The sequence below is a fragment of the Mycteria americana genome, chromosome 1 (genome assembly GCF_035582795.1).
Source record: "Mycteria americana isolate JAX WOST 10 ecotype Jacksonville Zoo and Gardens chromosome 1, USCA_MyAme_1.0, whole genome shotgun sequence".
Classification (NCBI taxonomy): Eukaryota; Metazoa; Chordata; class Aves; order Ciconiiformes; family Ciconiidae; genus Mycteria; species Mycteria americana.
The window spans coordinates 217,208,793-217,236,389 of NC_134365.1; positions in this window are offsets into that span (position 1 = coordinate 217,208,793).

Genomic DNA, 27,597 nt, shown 5'->3' on the forward strand with positions numbered 1-27,597 from the left:
TCCTTCCTAAAACTCTAATCTTTGTATACAGCTAACAAGTCTAAAAGAAGAGGTAGCTCTGAAATTTATCAATTCATAACATTGCTTTTCTCTTAAAATCTCCAGGCTCTCTTCAGCTGCCCTTGGCAGTTTGTACAGCATTAATTTTTTTTTTTTCTCCTGCTGAGGTAGACTTAACATTTGAATGTGTAAGGCATACGGAGGCTTCCCTGAACTAGGACTGAGGTGCTGCTTCTGGTTACTCAAGGTAACCCTGTTTACATATTATTAATTACTCCTGATCCTGAAAAAAAGAAAAAGAAAAATAGATTTTCTTTCCTGAAAAAGAAAAAAAAAATTCTCTTTTCCCAGTGGTAACTTGCTGAATCTCTAATAAAATATTTGAACACAAAAATGTAACGGAAAAGATATTTTAGGGAAAAGTCAGAGAGCACAGCTTCAAGTAACTACTTTAATAGTATGTAATCTTACAAAAACACATGTTGAGGCTTGGAGAGTCATTTTACAATGCATAAAATAAACTTTGTCCCATCCTTTATTAAACTGATATTACTACTCCCAGATTCATAAGAGAATCATTAGAAACCGCTTTGGACTTTTGTGCCCAATGTAATTATCCCCTGCACATTCCTGTCTGTTGGGCTAATCCAACACCCACACAAGTCATTGGGAAGGATTTTATAAGCTTCGGGGGATGCTGAGTCATCTGGGGGATTCAGGACAGGAAACCCACTTGACATTATTGAAAAGATATCCCTTCTGTCTCTCTACCCCCTAAGAAATAAAATTCAGTTCCTTTTTAAAAAAGGTCTCCATCGCAGGGGAATTACTTGTTTTGCACTCTCTACTTTCACTTTTAATGCAGAAGTTGTCCAACATGTTGTTAATAAAAGTCACTTCTCACACTGAAATATAGACTTGCATGGGTGACCTCTAAAGTAATTACTGATTTAATTTTCCCTACCACCATTTTAAGAATTCATCTCAGTTCTTGCCATTGCTTATATGTTTTTTCATAACATTACAGTTGGTTGGTTTGTTCTACACCTTCCTGGATTTTTCAACTGTCTCCAATGGGGTCTTCCAAATGAAAGGCTCCGCAATAAAGTTCAACTTAACTGAAAACTCTTCAAAGATGACTTTTGAATTGAATCCAAATAGCTAAGTGCAGTAATGTCTGTACTTATTTTTCTGGAAAAGGAATATCTATATAAGCACATCTGATCTTATATCTGTCTGTCCACATGTTTCAGACATCCTCCTCACCGTGGAATTCATTACTCTAAGTAAGCAGTGGCAGCACACGAGTTATTCCAGTCTGAGTATTGTGAACCAGTATCATAAAATACAAGAACACACTAGATGGAACTCAGCCCTTCAAAATTCTGTGTTATTCTGATCTATTTTAATTTTGTATTCTAGTTTATGAACCTTCAAGTCATTTTCCAAGTGTTTCACCACTTCATCTCAACTTTCTTGGTGGGGAAAAAAAGTCATGTGAAAGGAAATGTTGATATAAATAGACACGGAGAGGAAGTTCTTGTAGGGCACAACATTTCTGGCACATCCTCACAAACTCAGACTGGGCCACATATTGAGGAATGCTATTTAATGGGACCTTATCTATTAACTAGTTTTAAATCTGTGTGTAGATGCAGAGCTCACTTGATTCCATGAGCTGGCATCTTCAGAGAAAAAGCACCAAAATAAGAGCAAGAAGAGTCAACACTGATATTGAAATACCATTTGCAGACATTTACAGTAGTTTCTATACCTTCAGTATCTAGAGTTCACATTTATTTACCTCTTGTAGGTACAGCAGTTTGTAAAATGTGCCATCAGTACAATGTTCTCAATTTTACCACCAACATATATTAAAAGTTTAGAAAATGACAGCTGCATAGGAAATAGTAAACGGGGGGGGGAAAGACCTGTGAAGAGAAGACTCACTCCGTATTGAAGACCTTTCCTCATCTATGGTTTCATAGATTGGGAATTTGTTTACTGTCTTTTCCATTGTCAGTAAAGGGAACCTCACTTGCACTAAACACTTTGCCTTTAGATACTGAAGTTAGTTTAAATGTCAATATCTCAGAGCTGTTATTTTACTCCCAGCCTTATTCGCAAAGGCTTGCAAGAGGATCCAGAAATAGGAATGGACTACCTTCTTCCTAATTTAATGAAGTGGCATTATTCAAACGCTCTGGTTGAAAGTCAGAACATCTAAACTGGTAATACAAAGTTAATCATCTGAGATGTGGCTATTGAACAGATTTGGCTAAGTCTCAGCTTGAGTTCAGTAATAGCTTTTTGATTATTCAGGTCCAACTACAAAGAAGTCATTGCATTATCAATGTTGCTGCTTCCTGGTTCCTGTGGGTTTTGAAAACTATTCCTAGAGCAAATGAGAGAGGAAAGTGTGCATTGAAGTCACTCTTCTGGCTCTGCTGGAAAAGAACGTACTTGTAATTTCCTGTAATGAAGGAATTACATTCTGTACACAGTGGTCTAATTAACAACTTAGAAAAACACTTTGCCAATACCTCTTCATAAACATGTGGGTGAAGGTAAGAATGAGGTGGAGAAGACAATAGTTCTTGAATTAACATTCAGAAATGTAACAATTTTATGCAACACTAAAGTAATTATTATATATGATATTAAAGAGAGTGCATGGAATTAGTTATCTTTTAATATTACAGTAATAATAAGTTCTTAAGTTCTTGCAGCCAGCTGAACCAATGAATATGTACAAAACTCAGTTTTCCTAGGGAAATTATCATAATTATGGATCAGATGAATGGTTTATCTAATGCAGTATCTTGCCTCCAGCCATGGCTACTGGTAGCTAGTTCAGAGGCAAGTACCGAATCACCATAACAAACTGTGGATTTCAAGTTGAGGACATGTATCAAGGAGATTCACTGCTGTCTTGAAGATAAGGCTGGCTGTCCTTAAATCTTTATCCTACATGGTGTAAATGCACTTTTTTCTCCTCTTATCCTTTCAGAGTGGTTACACTCCAAGTGGCAGTTTTGCTTTATGACAGGTAGTGTTACAGTCTGCTTCATAAATAAACAATTGAACAACTCTCTGAAAGAATTTGGAGAAATACATGTTAACTGATTGCTGATGCTGCCAACCAGTTATGTTCCCAGCCAGTAGTCAAAAGTCATATCATGCCTTTCTATTCATTAATTTTGTAGGTGGAACTGGTAGTCACAAAAATTACTGCAATTCATCTTGCTATCAGCCATACGTGCCCTTGTGGTATAAGATGCTCTAGCTATACTGTGCCATGCATCAGCATGTAGAGGGTCTGCCCTTAAAGACCAGCCCCCATATTTTAGAAGTTGTCCTCTGTACTGAAACACCAAGGCTACAGGCTTCCATCAGGTAAGAGAAATAAAAATACCATCTACTTCCTAGGAAGTTTTCAATTTCAGAAGAAACTCAGCCCCTTTACAGACCGGATTCATTTCAGAAGTGTTTATCCCCCCAGCTTCCCATTGGAGTCAGCACTCATCCCTCCACAAAATGAAACTCCAGCTAGTTTTCTCCATGTGTTATATTACCATTTTGCAATCCTTCATTTGTTACTATTTTCTGTATTTACTCCCAGCCGTGCTTAAATTGCTGCAGTGCTGTGAGACTGATAACAAGGAGCCAGAGAAACGTTTGGGGATTTTCTTTCTCTCACTCTACAAGACCCAGAAACTCTTCCACCAGAAATGGAACAATGGGAATTTTTAAGCTATTGTTCCCATTTCTTTGTATCAGCTTTCACTTTCGTAGGTATCCTCTACAGGGAGGGGAAGAGGGGTGAAAAATAGGGAGGTGGAGAAACTGGGAGATATTTGATGATTAGCTGGGATGAGACAGGAGAGAGGTGTGGTTATTGTGAGATGAATCATACCCGAGGGGCTTCAGGAGGCTTCATGTATGCTTAATGCTTCTAATTCTCCTGGGCTGTAATTATCTCAGGATAGGTAAAGGAGCTATTTTTAGAAATGTCAATTTTCTTGATTTATTGGAATTTAAGAGCTCAGGCAGCAGACTCAAGGAGTGGGATTTAGCGGCCCTGTAAATGTTGAGACACCAGCCATTTCGCAGTAATAATCTGAGAGGAAGGAAACTCTCGATTTCCCCATCCCAGGAAGGCCAGCAGACCTTCTGAGACATTGATTTATGCCTAGTAAGTAGCTCTGCTTTCCTTTTCTCTGTTCTGTGTGGTTTCTTCATTTGCCTTTCTGCAACCACCTCTTTAACCCTTAGAGCCCATACTGTCCCGAGTGCATCACTTGGAGGGACCCCCCCAGTCCCTCTTCAGCTGTGGCTCTATATTCCCCTGTTCCCATACCACCCCAAACTACTTCAGAACAAGCTTGTACCTCTAATCAAATCTCCTTCTGTGTATTTTCCATCTGTTTGCTCGTTATTTGCATCCTCTGTGATTTCACCATCCCCCAAACAACTGCTTTCTTGACCATTTTCATGTTTGACACCAGGCTGGGGTTGAGGTTGTATGGAAAGCAGACAGTGAGGACAGGCAAAGGAATCTCAGCAGAGTGAGCTGCTGAGACTGTAACCTGTGCAAGTCATGAACACCTCTCTGCTGTGCACAGCTTTCATCCCACTCATGCCCTCAGCCTGTCCTGCTGCTAAAAAGCAACTTGGGATTTCACATTTATTATGTGATGTATTTACTGAGTTTCCCTTTATGTCTTGAAAAAAACCCACCTGTTCCTGGAATACACACACACACACACACACATAAAAAAGGAAATCCTGCATGTTGTTAAGTGTTGGAATTACAGACTAAGAGAAAAAAATCTCTATCCAGCATATTATGCAGCTGCTATCTGTGTCACCCTGTGCCGTAGAAAAGAGGTCTCTCTATTCTGGTTACACACAGCTGGTGGATTTAAGGTGCAGGTTCCTCAGTAGAGAAGACTATATATAACATTATTCATCTGTTTCAGGTGCAATTAAGTTATTGTTCTGTCTCGGTTCCCTGCTGAGTATTTATTCACAGGGTGGTCTTGAGCAAATCAGTCAGGGCCCTGATTCAACAAACATTTAGGTACACTTACCAAGGCAGATCTAATCACACATCTACATGTTTTGCTGAAGTCATAATACCAAGAAAGTTGCATAATAGAGTATCTTTTGAATTTTTTTCATCATAACTGCATTAAAAATACTGGAGTTGTTCTGCATATGTGCCTGGTTAACAATGATCAGAATCTGAAATCTGTTGGTTGCCTTTCCATTTATCAAGAAAAATCAGTATTTTATTAGTTAATGCTGTTATACCAGTATTTACTCAAGTTTGCAGATACACTGCTGAACATTTTTCTTTAATCTTTTAATGTCACCCTTCTCCACATCCCTTTTGTTAGCAATACAGGCAATAGATGGTCCCTTTTAAAACTAAATTAAAACTCTGTGATGAAATATACACATAACAGTTATACGTCTCCCTTAGATCTTAAAAATGGACATTTTTGCCTTTATTTGAACTTGTGGTCAGAGTGAAGGATGAAATAGGTGCTGTAAGGAATACAGTGGCTGTAGTATTCAGGGAGAAAAGCTTTATCTGATCAGATTGAAGAGCAGAGCGCTTCCTTCTTTTAATGACTTTGCTTTAGAATTTGGCTGTTGCAACCCAATGTTAAATGACAAGCAAACCCCATTTCATTATACTACAATAAGTCTGCATATTATTTTGATAAAAGAACTTGTGTGAGCGGTTTTCTTCAGGCAGAAACCCACTGCAGCTGTTGGTGTGAGAAGGAGATGATAAAAATGTTAGAGACTTAATGACCTCGTCTGCCATAGCTTACGCGTTGCGTAGCAGAGTGGCTGAAGGCATTCACGTGATGTACCCCTCTGCTGAGATTTGAATAGCTCCTGGGAACTCACTTCAATGTCATTCGCAAGTTTGCCAAGCAGACCTTTATTGATCAGAATGTCAATTGTGGTTTCTCGTATGCTTACATTAATTACCCTGTCCAAGAGAGTGTGGCAGAATGAAGGCTATCACGGCTGATATTAGGCTGTCAGGCTATGAATTTGTAGCTCCTTGAGAGCACAGAGAGAATCATTTCAAGGATAAAAATGCACTGAAGATTTTGCACACAGCAGCTATATATCATGTTCTGATGTCCAAGCTCTGTCTAATATTTTCCCTTTCAGAATAACAGAAGTTCTCAGGCTTCATTAATGAAATCTATTGCCCAGTCTCATGTGCAAATAAAAAAATTAACTCCGAGAGCTCAGAAAGGGAATTAGCTCTATATGAATTAGAAGGTCATGCAGGTAAACTCTGACACTGAAAGTGTTACTCATTTTGATGTACACAGGAAAACTTGTGTTCTGGCATAAAATCTTAAATTCCGAACCTGGTTCCTTTAAAGGGATGCTGTCAGTTTGTTTTTATATTTCTATTATTTAATGATATAGTAGTACTTAGGATGTTTCCCTTCCAAAATGAATAAAGGAAAAAGAAATCTAACAATGAGTTTAACAAGTGTATTTCATGCATCTGTCTAAAATTTTTAATTGTTAGATTTATTCTTTCCTTTGCGTAGCTCCAATCCAGTAAATAATCACAAGCATGCATATAAACCACACCAACTCTGAACAGTTAGCATACGAGGAGCCCTGTTGACAAAACGAGGCTTCTTTCTTGCTTGAAAATAAAAACGTGGTGAGTGTTGTAGGTTCAGGTCCTGCTGTTCTGTGACTCTCTTGGGCAATGCATGGAAAACTGGCAGAAGAGCAAAGAACAGGGAGGAATGTGCAGCACCGCAAAGGTACTTTTACCTCACCGTTTATTTAAAATTCCCCCCATAAATATGCACCTCAACCTAATTTTTCATAATCCTATTGGAAATGCAGTACTTTGCTGAACTGTGCAGTGTTAGATTATCAAAGCATTAGAGACAAGCTGCTGAGGAAGTCTATAGTTCTACTTTGTAAACTATTTATCACCCAGGATGTAAACATAACGTGGATTTTGTTAGTGACTGAGAAAACTGCAAATTTAAGAAACAAAGGTGTCCCCAAACCAAATTCTTCAGAGCTTTCAGTGAATTACAAAATAATTATATGTTGGGTAAATCAAATATTCATTAAATTGGAAATCAACTATATTTTAAAAGACTTTATATGAACTTATACATTAGGAAGTAATGGAGCCTCTCCCACAGTCCATGTCCTTCTCACACAAGATGTCTGTAACTAGGTTTCACACCCCCTTGCACAGAGCCAGATATTGAAATAATAACCTTTTATCTCTGAAGGTAACATCAATTCTTCCAGATATTTTATGGTAGACATCTCTTCACCTTTTCTGTTGTATGTATTCTGTACATTGTCCAAAGCAGAGAAAACCTCCAGTGAAGATGCTAGAGAGGAGAGGAAGAGAGAATGTTAAGTTATGGTTTCTGCTCTAACTGAGTATATTTTAGCTATTTTAGAGAAAGTGGGTGTCCGAAACAAGCACACTGTTCTCTGCGGGAGAAGAAAAAGTTACCTTTAGTCATTTCCAAAATCATTCTAAGAAAAGATTCACTTCAGTAGAGTACAGTAGACTTTGAGAAAAATAACTGTGGTTTTGATTGAATAAGACATATAAGAAATTCTGCTTGGAGTGACTTAAAATGTGCGTTGCATTAAACCATTCAAATAACATTTTATAGTGGCAATGCTAAAAAAAAAGCCCAACAACCCTTTTATAGCAGCAAGAATGAGGTGCTATAAAGAGTGTACCTTGTGCAACCACAAAATTGTCTTTGTCTCCTTGCTCTTTCTGTGCTCTTGAGTTTGTAAATCCTAGGACAAGCTCAAGGAAAGATTTTTCCTGTTTTGTAAGGAAGGGGTAAGAACTAATAGGAGTAAGATATATTTAAGGGGGAAAAAACAACCCCCAAACCCCAACAGAACAGAACAAAACAAAACAAAAGAACAAAAAATCCCACATTAGACCTCTCATGTTTGCCTTAAAAAAAGTGGAGCACAAAATCATAGGTCCACAACTATATCACTGGGCACAGTCTGCCTTTCTGGGCTTTTATTTCCTATATACTGTTCAAGGCAATTTTTTCAGCAGCTTGTCTCCAAGCAGAAATAACATAGCAAGATGAGCATCTTTAGGGGATCCAGAGGAACAATTCACACAGAGGCTGCATAGTCATAATCCTAAATCAGCACATTTCTATACCTGTCATACTCTTCATTGTATCCTCTTTTGGGGACAACTTGTGCTGAATGAGGACATACATTAGAATATAGATAATGGGTATCTAGAAGAGGCATTCTCAAGGTGACTTGTGATTCTCGTAGATATTTTCCAGATCCTCTTCAGTTTTATCACAGCACTTACAAAAGGTCAGTACCATTATCGGAAGTAATGCTTCAGTTATGATTTCATGCACCATCTCCTCAAAACTGCTCCATATTCCCTCTTTTAAGGGATGTCTTAAGCCATCTTTGGTAAAGGTGGCATAGTGGTTTCCTGAGTCACCTTGAACCAATCACTTGAAAACTTCATAAAATAGGAATAGTAGCACCTCTGTATTTTAGAGGGCTAATGTGGATGAATAAATCAAAAGCCTTCAGTGGACATTTAATGACCATGTGTCATTATAAGAGTCACTGCTTTTTAGGAAACAGCTGGATGCTTGTGATTTATATCCTTAACTCTAAATGAGTAAAGAGCTTTTGAAGAGATGCTTTTAAGAATGAAGGGTCTTTATTTACTTATTTCTTTTTCTTCTGTACTGTTGCTATCTCATAAGGGCATTAGGAAGATAGATTCATTAATGTTTGCTAGGCTGTGATACTATGATGATGAGCACCAGAGAAGCACCATTGACACAATTAATAGTTTCTTACTTAGTTCAGGCTTTGAATAATGGTATTAATTAGGGTAGGGAGAGTCATACTGAAATTAAACGAAACTGGGTTTGGGGTTTTGTTTTGTTTTGTTTTGTTTCCAAACTGTAAACCACATTGGGGGGGGGGGGGAAGTTGAAAATAACCTGTTCTGGAAAAAATTTCCGCACTGTTGGAGAAACCCTGGAATGTCTACGTCTGTTTTTCTTTGTTCTCTATATATAGATGTGTAGGGAAAGGATTCATTATCCCAGTCTTTACTGTCATCATAAATCTCCACACAAAACCACCTAATTATGTAACTTTTTTGACAATTTTCCTTTATGTGCCTACATGCCTTGTTATCCTATCCAGATTTCCCCAATATTTGTATAAAAGTCAAGTGAATGGAAAATGAAAGGGCAAATTTGTAAACCAGAGCGCATCTGGATCTGCCCAGAGGAAGAGGAAATGCCTGAGTGGTCACCTCCAATTTCACCAGGTCATGGGCAAATTTGCATTTTTCTTGCCCAGACAAACACGTATTTCAGAGGAATATTTTCACAATTACTAACATATACATAAGCACACAGATAAAGAATTGTATAGGGCATGTATGCTTATTTATGGGCATGAGAATGTAGCTTTACACACATACATTATATATAATGACTTTCATGTGTGTGAAAGTGCATTCACTCCTGCATCAAATATAAGTTGAATTTTTATAGTATGTGCAAAATATTTTACTGATGAGCATTTCTCAAAATTAAATATAAAAATCAATTACATCCATTAACAAGAATTACCACTTTTAACAGTTTTTAACAAAAATATTAACTTATTATATTTAGACAATTTTTTTCAAACAAGTATTTTGCAAATGAGGTTAATCCAGATTTTCTCTAAATTTCTCCAGGAGTGCACTCCACTCCTGCCCTACAAGCATGTTGTTCAAGTCCATTGTTGTATATATAAAAGCATTAAATTTATGTGGGCAAATGAATGAGAGGCTCATCTTTAAATTTGATAGTATCATTTAGGCACAAAACAGTCACCAGTTAGTGACATTTAGTTTTAGATAACTGACCATAATACATTTATTGTTTCTATTTCATAATTGTATCTCTCAGAGTCTGTAATCAAACCATGCACTATGCTGGAGAAGGCTGTATGAAAGAAGAATATAGGAAGGTGTAAAGAAGCAGTCACTTGCATTCTACAAAATGACTAGTGGCAACCTGCCCCTGAAGACCTGCTTCTTAAGACTTGTTCGTTATTCCCAAACTTAGTAGTTATTCTACAAGAAAACACAATGTCTTCCTGCCAGCCTTGCCTCACCTACTTTGGGACCCGTGGGAGGACTCTACGCTGCAAAAAATCATGGAATATTCTTGATCTGGAGAACAGCACTTTTCGTTGTCTGTAGCTGAACTGCCACAATCCCTAATCTGTTCTGAAAATCTGTTGTATTATATGACCTAAAGAGTTCAGTTGCTCATTAATAACCTTCAGAGCTACCCAATCTCCTCTGCAATGTATGTCTTAATGATGGATGAAGCGCCCAAAGAAGAAGCTAGAGCATCAGAGAAGGAAACTAACAGGATGGTGTTGCCCTTACAGTATTTGATTGATTTAGAGCATGTACAGGAGCTGAGTAAAGGCTCTACTGAGGTTTGACTAGAGTTGCCAAGGCAGTTGGTACTGCGAGAAAAGGTCAGAGGAGTTAGACGTAGCTGGATTGTTCACAGGTGGCGGATGCTGTCAGTTTTATTTGAAATAATCCATAGTTGAGTTTCAAGGGATGAATCAGTCACATTCTACCACCGGGAGGACAGACCGCGAACATTTTTTTTTTTACTAATGCTTGTGGTTCTCTTGAAAGCCCTCTACATGGCCATACATAGTACCAGGAGCAAACAGGGACCAAACCTGCAGTTACCCAACTCTGTTTGACTAAAAGTAGAATTGCTATGCAGGACTTCAAGAGAAAACACTCATGGCATGGTGCCTCTGCTTTTTGTCATGTCTTCATTTACAGGTCTGGCAGAGAGCAGGTTCTGTGTCGCTGTACTTTTTATGACTTATATTTGGGAGGAATGGCCTCATGCTTTTACTCACCTGTAGCTTACTATGCCATTGTTTTTACATAATGTGGCTTAATTTAGCATTCAAATACAAAAGGAGCTTTGTAATCATTTCTCCATTCGCAGTAGCCATTGCTTGCCATAAACATTATGAATAGCTACACAAGATAGAATTAGCTGGTCAAATGCTTTCCCGCTTTTTTTAACAGAAAAATGAGTTTTCAGTTTCCTGGAGTTTTTGTGGTAATCAACCACTGTGTAGAAAATAAAGGTTAAAACCTGAAATATTTTGATTGGCGGAAAGATATTTCTATGTTAAATCATTGCCTGGCTTCCTCATGGGAGCTTTAGTTTTGCTGCCACAAATCCCTAATCTCCCTTTAGCTTGTCATAAAATAAGTGTACAAAAACTTCATCTTTATCTCTTGGAGAGGGAAGACTTCCAGCCAAGGCTGCTGGGAAAATAAGTGTTTGGTATTTGGCAACATCTTGATGTCTGTCCCATAACATTCAAGGAAGTGGTTCCTATGTGCTCTCAGGATGAACACCTCAATAATTAGAAACCTGTCTCACAGCATAAATCCTTCTCTGTATGCCAAGTGTATACATCAATAAGCATACATCAAGTGCAAAGTTAAGGCTCTCTTTCTCTCTGACAAAACCAACACTGGCTTTACTGGGCAAGCTGGTGATTTTCTGAGCTGACAACTGTCTTCCAGTTTCTGTCCTATAGCTGGTAATGAAGTCATGACCAGTTTTATGGGTGCAATAATTTATTTGGCTATATTTTATTATCTTCTCTTTGTGAAAGATGCTTATGGAAAATAGTAAATGAGCACTTTACTATAGGAACCTTTACAAATGCATTGAGAAGCAGTCAAGGTGTTTCAGTGAGGAGACAGGTATTGGTGCTTTCCCGACAATACAGAAATGCCTGCAATGAAACCTCAGAAGTCCTTATTTACCTGAAAAATGACTAGAGTTTCTTTTTTTGTGTTTGGAATAAATCTTCTCTGGACCAAAGTGCTTTTAAGATATGGACACTGATAACACTTCGACATCCTCTCTAGTCTCACAGTTAGCCATGTTTGGGGCTAGTCAAAGCATTGCAAATACTTTTGCAAAGAGTTATTGGGCTTTGAAATAATAGGACTATGGAACAAGTTGTCCTCAACTATCCTTCCTAACCCTCACATGTCTCATCCTCTTGAAGAAGGTCTCAGGTACAGAGGAAATTCTGAACATCAGGAGTTTATATCTTTATCTTCTGAACAGAGATGAAGAAAGAACAGATTATCTTTGAGAGATCTGCCAGTAAGGCAAGATGGCATTTAGTTTGCCAGAGACTTTAAAATTACTCCGCAGCCAAGAACTTGCTTAACTAGTGTCCTGTGATTGTCTATTCTTTTTCCAACTTAGCGGCACTGGTGCCAGCCTGAAGGTATTGGTAGCAGTGCAGGATCTTCTGCAAGACTTTCACAGTGATTATAAATGACCTTCAGTCATAGGGCACTTGACTCAAAAATTTCAATGTGGACCATGTTCACAGCTGTTTGCATTCACTAAAGTAACTGGAATCTGACGTGGTTCTGTGAGTGCAAGAGGTTTCCATTTTCAAATGTATTAGGTTCTCCTGACAGCTCTAGCCTTTCTTTACAGGTGTCATTCAAGGCTGATGTTTCAATAGTGAGGACATCTGTTTGGATGTCCTTTATCTGTGTGTACTCAGTATCCCAAAGGTCTGTAATAATCTCATATGCAAATAATATCCTGCCTGCAGAGTAGAACTGAGCAGACTGAGGTAGTTTAGGTGTAATATTGTTTAATAACTTGTCTTAGCACCAATAGACAAAACTTACCCTAGGAAAATGATTATCAGCAGCTTGCTCTCATAGATGAGTTTTGAGCCCTGAGGCATTCATGTCTGAATGGTGACACTTCCTATGACGTCTGCCCCATGGAGACGGCAACAGATGGGTCTGTATCAAAGGCATGTTGTTCTCTTGGTGATATTCAAGATACTTAACAACATAAGGAAATGTTTGTGGAAACATAAAGCAAAACAGTTAATCAGTAAACCAAAAGCTAATGCCTTATGGAAGGCAGGTACCTAAATTACATATCAAAAAGGGCATCACCAAGCACATGGTTAAAGTATCCATCTACATTAACACTGTAATTTGCTTGGGATTCGAAAGATCGGTCTCCCACTTCCCAAAGGAAGTCCCACCAGACCTTTTTTGTAAAATGATATGTGTCTGAAAAGAATAATCGCAAAAACAACGTCCTGCTTTCTACAAAACAATCTGTTCCATTAAAACACACAGTTTCAGTAAAAAACAGTTTAGCTGTATTCAGTGCCCAAATTTTCCTCTGTTTGTAAGCTTCAGTACTATTTTCAGTCTCATTCACAGAGATGCATCTGGTTGCTTTCCTATTACTTCTTTGATGCCTCCTATGCTCTACGTGCTTGAAGATATGAGCATTTCACATTTGCTTGTTTGATGGCCTTCAGTATTTCAACCTTATGGTTGCTGTCATCCTTAAGAATGTGTGAGTATCAGGACTCATGAACTAAAAAGCATTTCAGTACAATGAAAGATAAATTCAGTAAATAGGTAACAAGAACTTTACACTATATGATTTGAATTCACAAATAAAAATCAAATAAAAAACGTTAATCTACGGTACTCTAAAGCTGCTCACCATGTTTCAGGGTTACTCATGCTTAATAAAAAGTACTTATTGTAGTGCAGCTGTAGAAAGCATTATTGAATAAGAGAATGTCAGTTCAAGAAAAGATTTCAGGGAAACAAGGTGCTTTATTTCTATGAAATGAATCTTTAAACTCATCATTAAAGCCTCCAGAGAGAAAAAGTCCTTTATTCAAAAGAGGACATTACATGGATATTTGAAAGCTAGAATCTTTCTTTAATAGAAGTCAAAGATAAGTGATTTAGAAGAAAAACACCCTCTCCTCAACCCTTCCTTTATTTTTTTTCTTTTGAGAAGGACTTTTTGCAAAAGAGCTTATTCACAAAGTGTGAAAGATAATGTATTGAAAGACTGTAACTTTTAAACATTTCAGAGGAGGTTGTAATCAGAACTATACAGGATGCATATTTCAATACGAAGTTTCTGTGTGCATAGATTTCTATGTACTCCTTTCAAGTGGAAAGAAAAACACTGTTACTTCATTTCTGTGTTGCAGTTCCCTCTGTTCCCTGTCATAGGGATTTTGAGTCTTAGCAGCTTTTTAGGGAATCTGCTTTTTACATCTCAAACTGCAAATACATCCTTTTATGTATCAAGATCCATTGGAAGGTCCTCCATCTGGTGTGCAGTTGTGAATAAGCTGACAATCATTACAGAAATATTTCCTACAACCTAATCAACAAATGAAGAAATCCAAACAAGTTCATGTTACATTTTCTTATGCACAAAGAGAGAACATACTACTTATACAAGGTGTATTGGTTTTAAACAGCGAAGTTCAGGATTATTCAGAAGTCCTCACTGTACAAATCTGGAGGCAGATTTACTGTCTCCATTGACTGCAGAGGGAATTAGGAAACTAGCTGGTTAACCTCTAGGTCACATCTAATCTCTAGGTTACACGAAGCCCATTCTACACTCAAATCATTGTGGCCATCTAATTTAACTTGATACAGGATAAATATGTGGGTTAAAGCCTGGTTCTTATGGTGGAGTCTGATCTGCACACCATGAGGTGTTCATCCAGCAGTCCTTTGGGTGCACCAGCTACTGGCAGTTCAAGTTGTCTCCAGTCATGATTGCGCCCTTTTTTCCTGCAGAATATTTTGGGTCCAAGCCATAATCTCCCAACTGGATATATATTTTCCTTTGTTTCCCAAGTATTTCTTTACACAAACCATTATGATCTTGTTTCCTTGGACTGTGATCGTTAAGATTGGCAGTTCAGATTGCCTCATAACAGCAACCAAGTGTCCTTCATGTTTTACAGTCCCACTGTTTTTTTGTGTTATCCATTCACTTAATCAGAAATACCTTTATATTTTCATCTAAATCAAGACTAGGAATATTAAACAGCAGTGGAACAAGAGTGCTATTATTGGGTGACCTTGTGTAATGAGTTCTTCTTGCACAAAATTAACAATTGCATTTTGCAATCTGTTAGTAAAGCAGATTTAATCCCTCTATCATAGGACTTAATCCATCCATCTTGCATAAAATTTAACTTTTAATCATAATGCTATGTGACGCTATGCTAATTTTTCATATAAATTCAACTATACTGTACCTACCAGACTTTTACACTTTTTATTTTATTTTATTTTAGATAAGTTTGATAAACTCTCCTTCCAGAATCCAAGTGCTTCTGGTCTGCAGCTATTTTTGAATATTAGTATCATAAATGGAACAGCTGGATGCAAATGAGCCTTGTCATATAACTTTGAAAATGTGTTCACAGTTGTTGTTGTAGGTGTTCTAATCCAATCCTAAATTATTTATCTGATTAACTGTGAATGAAACTTGTTGGATAATCTGCCACCATTTGTGACCTTAATCTTATCTGAATCTGTGTCTTAGCTTTCTTTTAAAAAATTAAAAATAAAAAAATTGCCCTTTTTAACTGTAAATGACAAACAAGAATTTTCCTTTTCCTTCCCTCCAAGCTTTCATTTCCATTTCCAGATAAACCCCTCCTTTTCTGAGTAGCATGGTAATTAGAATAAGGTTAAAGAGTACTCAATACTTTCTCCAAATTTATTTTACTCCTCTCCCCTTTCTATCTCTTCTTTGTCTTTTCTCTCTCTTTCTCTTTTTAGTTCCTATTGGTCATATCAACATCCTATCTATCTTTGTAACCCATCAGTGGGGACCTGCTGCTGCTCTTCTCTCGCATTCTCAGTGGTTCAATATGACTTTTTCTCCTTCTGCTCATGGTTTGACATACCAGCCGATACAAGCCTAAATATCTATTTGCTGGTGCTTATCCACTGTCGTTCTATCAGTGCCTCCAAAGCTGCCTGCCAGTTATTTGTTCTCATTTGAGTACTATAGCATCCACAGTGGGTCAGAGAAAGGACACAGGTTTTTTTAATACCAGTAGAAGAACCAGCTAGGTTATTTCTGTGTTGTGTTTGCAATGATTGGATTTCAAAAATGCTTTGCAAGCATTAGAAGATTGAGATAAGTTATACAAACAAAATAGGCATACCACTACTGATTTTAACCTTGTTAGTGCTGGGTGGAATCCATGTCCTCTATGCAGGGCCATAACATTCACCTGGAGTTGTCAAGCTTATTGGGCAAAAAGCACCATTTTTCATAATTTTAAGGTTTCTGATTTAGTAAATACATGAACTAGTGGTGTGGGAACACATATTGGTTTTGTCTCTTGCTTGCCTTTAGTTACTAAGAAATAATAACATGTTTTAAAGGTGGGTTGGATTTTTTGTTTTGTTTTGTTTTTCCAGTTAATAGATTTACGTGTATTAAAGTATTTTCGTGGAGGTATTAGAAGTCTTTACACCTATGCACTCCTATGTAATATGAGAAAACTCTTGGTCATTTCTAGTAGTAAATGCAGCCATCATGCACAGCAAGGAATGCCTGTCCAGCCATGTGTTCATTACATGGCTTGAAGAATGGGCATCACATTATCCTATTGCCACGTGTTTTGCAGTTGAATTTTGAGGTTTTCGGTGCCAGGAATGCTGTTACATTACACATTTTTATAAGTAGCAGTCCTGTTCCATGCTTAAGATTACTAGGTATTTCCACTGTCTTAAGTAATACATACTTTGTATTAATATCATCATTTTATGTTCCTTAAAGACAGAAAAAAAATATGTTGCAGAAAGCTACCATGAAATATGTAACAATGACAAGAAATACAGCCAGTTTTGCTCAGTGAAAATTCAGTAACTACAACCTGTCTCTTCTTATTATTCATATTTCATATACTTACTGCAAGTTCTCCATTTATAAAATCTTGTACATGTATAGAAACTTTCTGGATACAGCAAAACTATTTGTATAATAAGTTATAGATGTCACAGAGAGATGCAATGCAATCTAGAGGAACAAAAGGATGATGTGGATAGTTGTGTAGATCTGCCTAGAAATAAAACTTCAGAGCCTATAAAGGTCACAGAGTCTCTATAGATTTCTGGGCTGGAAGGATTGTGCCATTTCATCCATTTTTATGTTGTATCCCTGTGAGAGTCACTCCTTGTCATCAGAAGAGTCACCATAGCCACATGGCCCTGAGAAGTCACAGGTGTATTTCCATAAAAATTGATGAATCAGCAGGACCCTCCAGTCTGAATCCTGCATGACTCCAGTAAGAGAATTTGTAGAAACATTAAGATCAGATTCATTTCAGAGGAGCAGGCTGGGAGAAGATTTCTGACATGTAGTCAAGGTAAATCCACTTCACAAAATTATCGGATTAGCCTTTCTTGAAGTTTAATTAAATTGGTTTTCCCTCTATTAACTGTTATAACTAGGAAATGGCAGATGAGAATGAAACTTCATCTCATTACAGTTTAATAAGTTAAATCTCTTCTTGTGTCTCTAATGCTAAGAAATAAGCATTATTTTATGTTAATCATGCAAGTGGATTTTATGTTAGCAACTTCAGAACGTGTACTATTGTCCTTGTCTCATCCACAGAGATTACCCACTTTTTAAGTGGTAAATCCACTATTACTGCCTTAGACAATAAAATAGAAAGGGAAGAAGCTTGCTCTCTAATGCAGGCAATCCCAAAGTAGGAATGCCATACTAAGCTAAGTGAGAAAATAAAAAACCCACCTAAAATGTACCAAGTGTAACAAACTTTATAGCCTACTTCACCATCAAGTATTTAGCCAAAGGCTACAAGACTTGTCCTCTTTTTCCCTTTTCAGAAAAATACTTTTAAAATTTCCTCAGTTTTAGAGCATGAGGAGGTCTAGTGAGTTCAACATGACTATTTCAATGGAAATAGATCATAACATTAAAGAAGAATCCATGGTTAACTACATTACTGCACTGCCATTGCAGAAGTACCTTTGAAAAATACATTTCTAAGTTAGAATATGAATTTGATCAGAGGAACAGAGAGAGATGTAATTGTCTAGGTAAAACAGCAGCAGTGTATGCTAAGAATAGAAACTACCAAAATTGTATCCTCCTAATTGTGAACTTCAGGGAACTGAACGCACCAATCCAGAGGATGTTTGTGAATGCATGGCTCCCTGAGATACTACCAGTCCCTTGCAAAATATGAGATTGGTAGAGCCCATGGAGTCTTTTTCCTGCTGTGCCCAGATGAGGAGGAGAGCAAGGGCACCATAATAATGAGACTTTTCTTCCTCATGGACAAGTTGAGAATTATGGTAGCAATTTGGAAATGAATAATTTGGAATGTTAGAAAAAACGATACTTTATTGTCCCAGACTTCAACTACAAAAAGTGAAAGGTTTCCTTGCGTGTCTCAAGCTGAGGGGTAAAGACTTCAAACAGGTATTTTTGGACCATCTCACTCTGAAGGTCTTTCAAGGGGAACAGAGGCTGTATTGTGCATAGATCCTCAGTGCTATGAAATTTGCATTCATGCTCTGTGAAGAACTCTTTAGCCTAAACTCTGTTACATCATATTTCTCTTCTAAGTCTCACATCCATTTGTCTCTTTCACACAAGTACTGAGTCCCCTATGTCCATGTTAGCAATCTAAACATGTGCAAGGCTTTCTCTGACTCTCAGCATCCCCTGTTCATGCTTGCAAAATAAGTAAAATAAAATAAAATAAAATAAAATAAAATAAAATAAAATAAAGGTGGCTGAATTCAAAATGTAGACGGGGTTTGTCTGTGGTTCATACTACCTCCTGATCCATACTTCAAGATCATTTTCAAGTGTGCTACCCGGACCTGTCCAGAAACATGCTAAAGACCACTCTGACAATTTCACAGCATAAGCAATTGAATTCCAGTGCCTGGGAATATTTCTTGGTGCTTTTTAATTTATTAGTATAGATTTAGGTTTTGTCACTCATATTGTGAGCTCTCTGGAAAACAACAATCTTGTCTTGTTACTTCTCTGTACTGAAAATAATGGAGCTTGATCTTTATTGACCAGCTAGGTGCTTCCTGTAATGAAAACGAGTAATGATAATACTTATTACAATGGATTAAGAGAGAAAAAAACTTGTTCTACTGTAAAAAATAACTAGTGCAGACATTCAACTAATTTTTAAAAAATCTTTTTTGTTTAAGAACTTTGCTGATAATAGGTGTGTTAGCTTTTTAGAGATATCTTTCTTTTTTTTCACCATTGTGATTCTTGTTTCTATGGTGGACTAAAAGAGGTGTTGACATATTGCAAACAGCTCTTCCTCTGAGTTATTTTTAGTCTGACCAAAATTAAAGAATAACAGAAACTCAGAATAATGCTTATTCCTACAGCACTTGTAAAAATGTTTTGCAGAACAGACGATTGTGATGTGAAGCTGCAATGGCATTGGTTTACATCTGTTCAAGAAATATCTAATTTGTTGATTAACGATCACCACATATGTGTTTCCAGACAAAGATTTTATATTTTCAAGATTATTAAAAAGTTTAGTTTTCAATTTACTTCTCATCTGACCATTTAATGGCAATGTTACTTAGAAAAGATAATCACATAATTTAGTAAGTAGGTTGCACTTGCCCTTGAATTGTGTTTGATGCCAGCAACATCATGCTTTGACACCAGTAATGTCATGCAAATTCATACAAGTTCATTTGGATCTTAATATATTCACTTGTAACAAAGACTTCTTATGCTGAGAATGCAAACCAAGACAGAGATTGCAGCTATGATGTTTCATGGTTATTCACTTATCTTTGTGTATGAGATGTAGCCTTGATGACAAAGCTCAATGACAGTTTTCTTATTTAATGGTACAATATACACCTTTTTATAGTTAAATACCATGATGTTTTGCTTTTGTTCCTTTTCTCTGATGTCCATGTGTGTTTTTTTTAAATTTCTTTACTTAATTTAAGGTGTCTGCTACCTTGTCAGAGAATAGAAGCTTTCTCTCCCACATTCCGAAATGGCTTATTGGCAAAAGATGTGTGGTGTTAGGTAAATAGTCCCAGTTACTTTGTTTTCCATTCTGTAAAAGGCAGAATTGAGTTTTATTTTTTTCTATAGAGGTGTAATGAAGAATGATTAACTATGGATTGGTCTGGAGTTACTCACTATCTGAAGGTTACACAGGGAGCTGTGAGAAATACTTGGCGTTCACACTTTCTGTAAGATGAGTTGTCACTATTTTTAAAAACGTAGAGAAGTTGAAAAACAGTTTGGAAATTAAAAAAAAAAATAGCTTGCAGTATACTATCTATATTCTGCATTTCACTACTATTTAATGAACTTTTTTTTTTAATATGCACTTCCGAATCAGACTTTCTCAAAAATCATACAAACTATTTTTCAAATATCTGACAGGATTTTCTAATTACTTTATCACACTTCATACTGCCTGTAATGTAAGAGCAAGGCCACCAGGCTTTGAAAAAGTAAATCTCCTTTTATCGCCTTTCCTTCAATGCATTTTAACATTATTGAAAGGAGAAGAACAAACAAATAAAACACAAGTCCACAAGTGGAGCAAATTCCCTTCGGCAAGCTGTCTTTTGAGGTGTAAATCAGTGTTCTCACCAAGATTATAATTTACAGACGTAGTTTGGTGATAACCACTGGACAGTCCCCACTGCAGGAGCACTTGCTCCATTAGAACAAATCAACATCACAGCTCATTCCTGTGGTCTACTGCATGGTGTGTGCATGCAATGGGAATTTCTAATGGGCTCAACTCTGCAGCTGTCAAACCTGGAGCATGCTGAGAGTCACTGGTCTTCAAGCCAATGAACCAAAGACTTAAACACACCAGCTGTGCTTCACAAGCCAGTGCAGAACATCTATCAGCTAAGGACATTTGTACTTTCTTTATGGATATTACCACTGAATTGTATCCACTTCCCATGTCATCAGATTAAGCTAATGCTGCTTGTCACAGGAAATTAAAGGAAAAAAAAACCAAAACAAAACAGAAAAAAAACCCAAACCCCTTTCCACAAGCCCATATCAGCTTGGAAGAACAGTCAAAATATATTTTGATTCCTACTCATCTACTAGGTCATTAGTTCTCTTTGATTACCATAGCCTCCAAATTTTCAACCCCTGACAGTACAATCACACCTATCAGTGTAGACAAAGTTTTGCAAATGCTGTACCTTAAAATTGAAACAACCACATCCACAATACAGATTCTGCTAAAAAAAACCCATGAAAATTAGTATCTGTGGAAGACAGAATACCTAGCAGGCAGGGACATGGCTAAATTGTAATATGTAATGCATATACAAATATATTTACTTGGTTTGTGATGTTTAGTATCAAAGTTATGATTACTTTCTCTCAAGATCCTCTTTTCAAGAAATTTTTCGGTCTCCTTTGAGGATTAGGACTAAGAGATCAGAAACTAATTTTGTAGAAAATTATTTGTCATTGGTTACTGGCTGCTACAATCATTTTAGATTGTCTGTGGCATTCTGTTGACTACTTTATTGTTGATTTTTTTGCATATCATTTCCTCGCAGAATGAAGTCAATCACATTTTGGACCACTACTGAAAAAAAGATGCTTAGAATTTTCCCACAGATTTTGTTGTTGTTACTGTTAAGAGAAAACATGACTTATCTACTAAAATATTTTTCTTTGCCTGTCCTCTTTGGATGAGGTGTTGACTAGGAAATAGTTTACAGTTCAGAATCACTTTTTTGGTAAAGGCCATGGAAGAGGTAGTCACAAAATAGCTGTAAACCGTATTCACACACACACACCGGTCATCTACTTGCATATGGGGGATCCAAGCTCTTTCTTCGAACAGGGGTTAGCTGGGACTTCTCTGTATCCCAGGAGAGTGCATGAACCAACGGGGCACTTCAGTTTTCTCACTTCTTCTCCTCACAGTGCTTGTGAGAAGAACTTTCCAGAACTAGATGCACTGGCATCACTGGATCAACCTGAAGTTCTTAATCTGTTGGTGTGGATGAATCTTTGCAAGAGGTTTTGTGTTACACCTGGAAATTTGATTATTAAGTCACATTCAACTAACACCTTTAGCTGAGGTGAAGAGAAGGGGGAAAAAAAGGAAGAAAAAAAAACCCTTTCATATTGATTTTTGTTTATGTCCCTTGATAATTTTTAGATTTTACCTGGTTGGAAAAATGGGAGCTTTCTTCATCTTCTGCTCTCATTCTGCTTTTGCAAGATATGGTGTAGGCAACTCTTGTGGTGGGTCTTATTTTTCAGACAGAATAGTATTCTACAGACTCAGACTTTATGACTTGCAATTGCAAGAGATTGGACTAAACTCAGTTCTCCAGTCTGAGATAACTGGGTGCATTTACTGATAACTAATGAAAATAATGTGAAGAAGGTGGCAGCAAATCAATATTGGGAGTGTTTGATATTGCTCACAAATAGAGAGACAGTAGCAATCAGGGAGTTTATGCAAAAATATTAAAAAGCAAATGTTTTAACACCATTTACAAATATTTCCAAGTAAATTGTGTCATTTATGAAATATTTAAACAGAACGCCCAAAATGTCATAAGAAAAAGAAAGCTGACTGACAAAGAAAAAAAGAGGGAGAGGAAAAGGGGAAAAAATCCACTTTAAAGCTATCAACATTTATTTCATTAAAGTTAATATGCGTGTAGTTAACGTTTACTTTATAAACTAAACTACATTGGCATAGCTTTGTAAATTTTTAACTTTATTCAAAAACCTATCCAGATCATCACCCAGTTCACTTTCTTTATGTTAGTCCTTTTCTTTTCTGTATCTACTTGGGTTTGAGTTTGTTTTCATCCTTATGTAAGAGCCGCCTGGAGCAGGATTTGATCTTTCTGTATCCTGGCATAGTAACTAGCACCAAAAGAGGCACAGCTGATACGAGTTTTACTTTTCCAGCAGAGGTTTGTTTTGCTTGCTGTTGTTGATAGACTCATCTACGCATGCACAAATGTTACACAGGCATGAAAAGTATGAAAATCTTAGAATCATAGAATTGTTTACGTTGGAAAAGACCTTTAAAATCATCGAGTCCAACAGTTAGTCTAGCACTGTCAAGTCCCCCACTAAACCATGTCCCTAAGCACCACATCTACACGTCTGTTGAATACCTCCAGGGATGGTGACTCAACCACTTCCCTGGGCAGCCTCTTCCAATGTTTGACAACCCTTTTGGTGAAGAAATTTTTCCTAATATCTAGTCTAAACCTCCCCTGAAGAATGTAGATTCTTCAGTAGGTTTTTTTCATTAATTTACCTCATGTCTTGATAAGTCTGCTTATAGGTATGAGGCTGAAGAGTCATGAAGTTAGAAAATAAAAGCAAACTAGTTCTGCAAGGTTAAATTAGTCCATACTGATATCTCTTTTACCAGGCAACTGTTGCTAGTTCTCATGCACATTTATGTTATTGTGATTTTTAAAATTCTTTCTGGGGTTTGAGACATTACGACTCACTCAGGTCAAATTTTTTAGGTTTTCCCCCTTCCCCCTACCCCCATCCCAATCGACAGAGCTAAAACTTTGTAGCTTATTATGTTCTATTAAGAAAGGCTTATATTCCCCTATTCATGAAGCCTTGGCTTCTAAGGAAAAGAAACAAACATTGAATATTACATCTGTAATACAATTACAGTAAAAAGAATTGTTGCCTTTTAGGTAATTAAAAAAAAAAAAAACCAACAGGCAACAAACAAAGCATCAAAGATCCCTAACACAACTACTGTTTGTCTTTAGGGAATAAGGTCTCCTTCCTCACTCTCAGCCATAGTGAAGATAGAAAGGAAGATCCTACTGCAGAGCCACGCAGGGAAGCTTTGAATGACAAGTACTCATACTGCTTTTCTGACAATGATACCCAGGGTGAAGCTAGTAGAGATTTTTTTTTGCATTGTCCTTCCTCATATCAAGCATTAATACACGAGGTCACAAAATATTTCATGAAGATCTTTTTCTTTCATGAAGATCTTTTTCTAAAGCCCCATTAGTTAAAGGGATGCATGCACCATCTGGGGCATTGTGTTTGTCAGGGGATGGAGCTTTGTAAACACCTCTACAGATGTGGTTCATATATTTTTAACTGAAAGAGACAGGCTCACGTAGTATGATACGGTTTCTTCAGCTAATGATCTTTCTGGCTTTTGCCAAAATTCCATGTATCTGTAATTCTTTAAATCTTTTGACACGGAGCTATTTGGATTTTATGTTGTACAACTACTATTTGAATTAAGTAGAGAGTTTTTTTCATGGGTTTTCTGTAAATCTGTAAAGTAACAATTTTACATAAGTCTCTAGATAAAATTTAAGATAGACAACAATCCCACAAAATGAATTTCAAACTGACTTGCTGTGATTTCTTCCTTCTTTGTTGGGTACTTTCTATTGTGCTGTTGATTTCTACAGGCAAATAATTTTCTATTTTTTAATTCTTTTACATTATTATTCTGTGATAATAATCAAAGTTAATATCAAAACGTCTTTATAAACAAAATCTTCTCCTACTGAATATTTCGGAGTTACAGACTGATGTCCCATAACCGTCCATCGCGGTGCAGAGACAGTGCAGTGACAGCTCCCTGACTCAGCCTTACAAACGGTGTGAAACAACCACTGAGCACAGATATTTTGCTGTCTCCATGAGCAGAAGTGCGACACACCCTGTGAATTTAGCAGATATCTGGAATTTGCTTTTCTGATTCTTACCCAGGCATTTTTTTCCTGAGATTATCGAGGCTGCTTGGAAAGTGCTCAGCATGGGTCAGACTCCAAAATCTGGCTATGGGTACTGTAAAATCGTTATTGCTTTCCTGAGATTTGTATTAGCCTTTAGAAAAAGGTACTCCTTCCCATAAAACTCAGGTGGGCAAAACTGTCATGACCATGTGGCAGCTGTGGAAGTAGGTAATGTATTACTGAACTAAGTCACTGACGGAGTGACACAGAGGGCCTGGAATAATCTTGCCTTCCTTTAAATGTACGTTTCTGCACCTGAACCAGTTTTCCAGACTCCTACAGCTGCTGGAAAGAAAAAAGACATTCTGGAAGTGCAATTTATATATTTGGTTTAAATTATCTATCTTAAGAGGAGAAAAAAATGTGCTCTGTGAATGCCTTTTTCTCTCAATTACCTTTAGAAAGAATTTAGACAATTAATTCGGATCTACATGCCTACAATTTACATGGTTAAAACTGTGTAAGGTGAACCTCATAGTAAGATATTTCTGCTTTCTAAGTCCCTGTTACAAAGGAAGAGGACCTATTTTCACTACGGAGAAGACACAGCCCTGGATTATACCAGGTCCAGCTGTGATGCCAGAGTAGTCAGAATGTCCTATGAAAAATACGTTCAATACAGTCAAGGGCTCTGTCAATGATTTTACCCCAATAAATGCTACTCTGTTGCAGATCAATTGCAACTGATAAAATCAGTGGAGAGCATTACATAAAAAAAAGAAGGTGCTGTGTTATCTTTCCAGAGATATGGAGATCTCCAAGGAATTAAGCAGTATAAGGCAAGAACAATCTTTTATTAAAGTTGTCTTATCTTAATCCTTTAAACACTCTTTGAAAAGAGAAACTGCTTGCCATTTTTTTTTTTTTTTTATTTAAGTGACAAGGACTATTTCACTGGCATAACTAGTGAAACAATTCTGAATGCTCATTGCCTTGTGCCTAGTGACTGGATTTCATATATATTTATATAAAATTTTAAGAACCAGTTCTTGAGGCATCATTTCATCCATTGCCAAGTAGTAATGAGATCCCTGTCTCAGTCCAAGTATATATATATATACCTGGGTTTCTATTGATGGTCAAGAATAAATCAATGTCTCAGAGTTTTCAACATTGTTTTATGGTAATTAAATATAAAATAGGATACTTTCCTGGGACTATATATTAATTTTATTATCATTTTCCTAGTTCATATAAGTTTAAGCTGAATAAAAGGTCTGAAATGCTGCTTTAAATGGAAGTTTATTGAAGTTCTTTTTTTGGTTTGGTTTTTTTTTATTTTTAGAAGAATGTCAATTTCAGTTAAAAGGTGTTTTTCTAAATTTGGGGGTTTTTGGAGCTATTCTCAAAGAAATAACACTCTACTGCCCCATCCCATGCCAGATGTCTGTATAATGAGGTCGCCTAACCAGGAAGGGAAACTCACATTCAAGGGCTGCTTTTTTTTTTTTTCTTTTCTTTTAATCAAGGATTTGAACCCATATCTGATACCTCTAACATGGGAGCCCGCATCACTGAAATCAAGATTATTTTTGTATGTGTGCTGACAGCCCTGAAAGGTTTGGGTTTTACCCTGAGCCCAGACTAGCTGGCTACGTGGATCATTGCTTGAAACTATTTTCCACCCAGTTCTCCTCACAACCAGCTTCACAGAAGTGCTTTTGTGCCTTATTAACAAAGAGAAAAATTAATATTCTTCTTAATCCTTGGTCTACAATTAATTATTTTGACAAACTAGGATCTCAGTAGAAAAAAGATCTGAAACACAAACGAAGCAATGCCATGTATATTAGGAAAGAAAAATATTTCTAAATTTAAAATGACAGAAGTAGCTAAAAATATTTTTTGCCAGTCAATCAACCAGCTGAGATATACAGAGGCAATATTGACTGTAGAGCCCCATAATTACTCTTTCAGGCTGCTGCCACACTTTTTGAGTTCAGTTTATTTGTTTTTAAATTACTTTCTTTCAGTTATCTCCTATTTTTGAAGTGTGATAATGATAATATTGGCTGACATTACAACTTGTTCAAGATAAGAATTATCTGCTATTGCAGAAAGTAAGCTTATCTGTAACAGACTAATTCCTCAGCCAAAGATTGTGACCCATTTCAAAGTTCAGTTGAATGCAAAATGTTTAATATAATCGTTTACTTTTGTTTTGTGTATGAACATTTCTGTCCTGACAAGATATGCATGAAAGACAGTCACTACCCTAAAGAGGGAGAGATTTTTTATCCAAATAGATGAAAGAAATAAAAAATGAGAAGATAAATAGAGGTACAGAGACAGTGACTTGACCAGAGTGCCACAGCAGATTAACTAGAATTAGTACAGGGTGACATAAGCTCTCCTTAGGCCACTCACCTCATCTAGTGAGACTTGACCTTAGACCTCCAACACCTTGTCGGAGAATAGGATCCATCGTCATCAGAAAGAATCAATACTGAAAGGAGGGTAAGGAGATGAGTTATATGCAAAGTCTACAAGCCCATATAGGAAAGGCAGCATGAAGTGTTTGCACGAGTGGTCAGAGAATATTTAGTCTCTTTACCCTAGTATTCCAGGAACTCCATTGATGTTAAATGAAATTAGTGTCCTAATGCGTAATTTTGTTTGTATTGAAGCTGGGATTCATGGTTTGGGCTGTAACTGAAGTGAATCCATACGTGTTTCAGAAACTCTCAGTCTTTCAGAGGATTTACTTCTGGCTCAAACTAAGAGATAATTGGAGAAACAAGCTAGATGATAGTTTTAAACATAGGAACATTTAAATATTAAATGTTTTCAGGGCA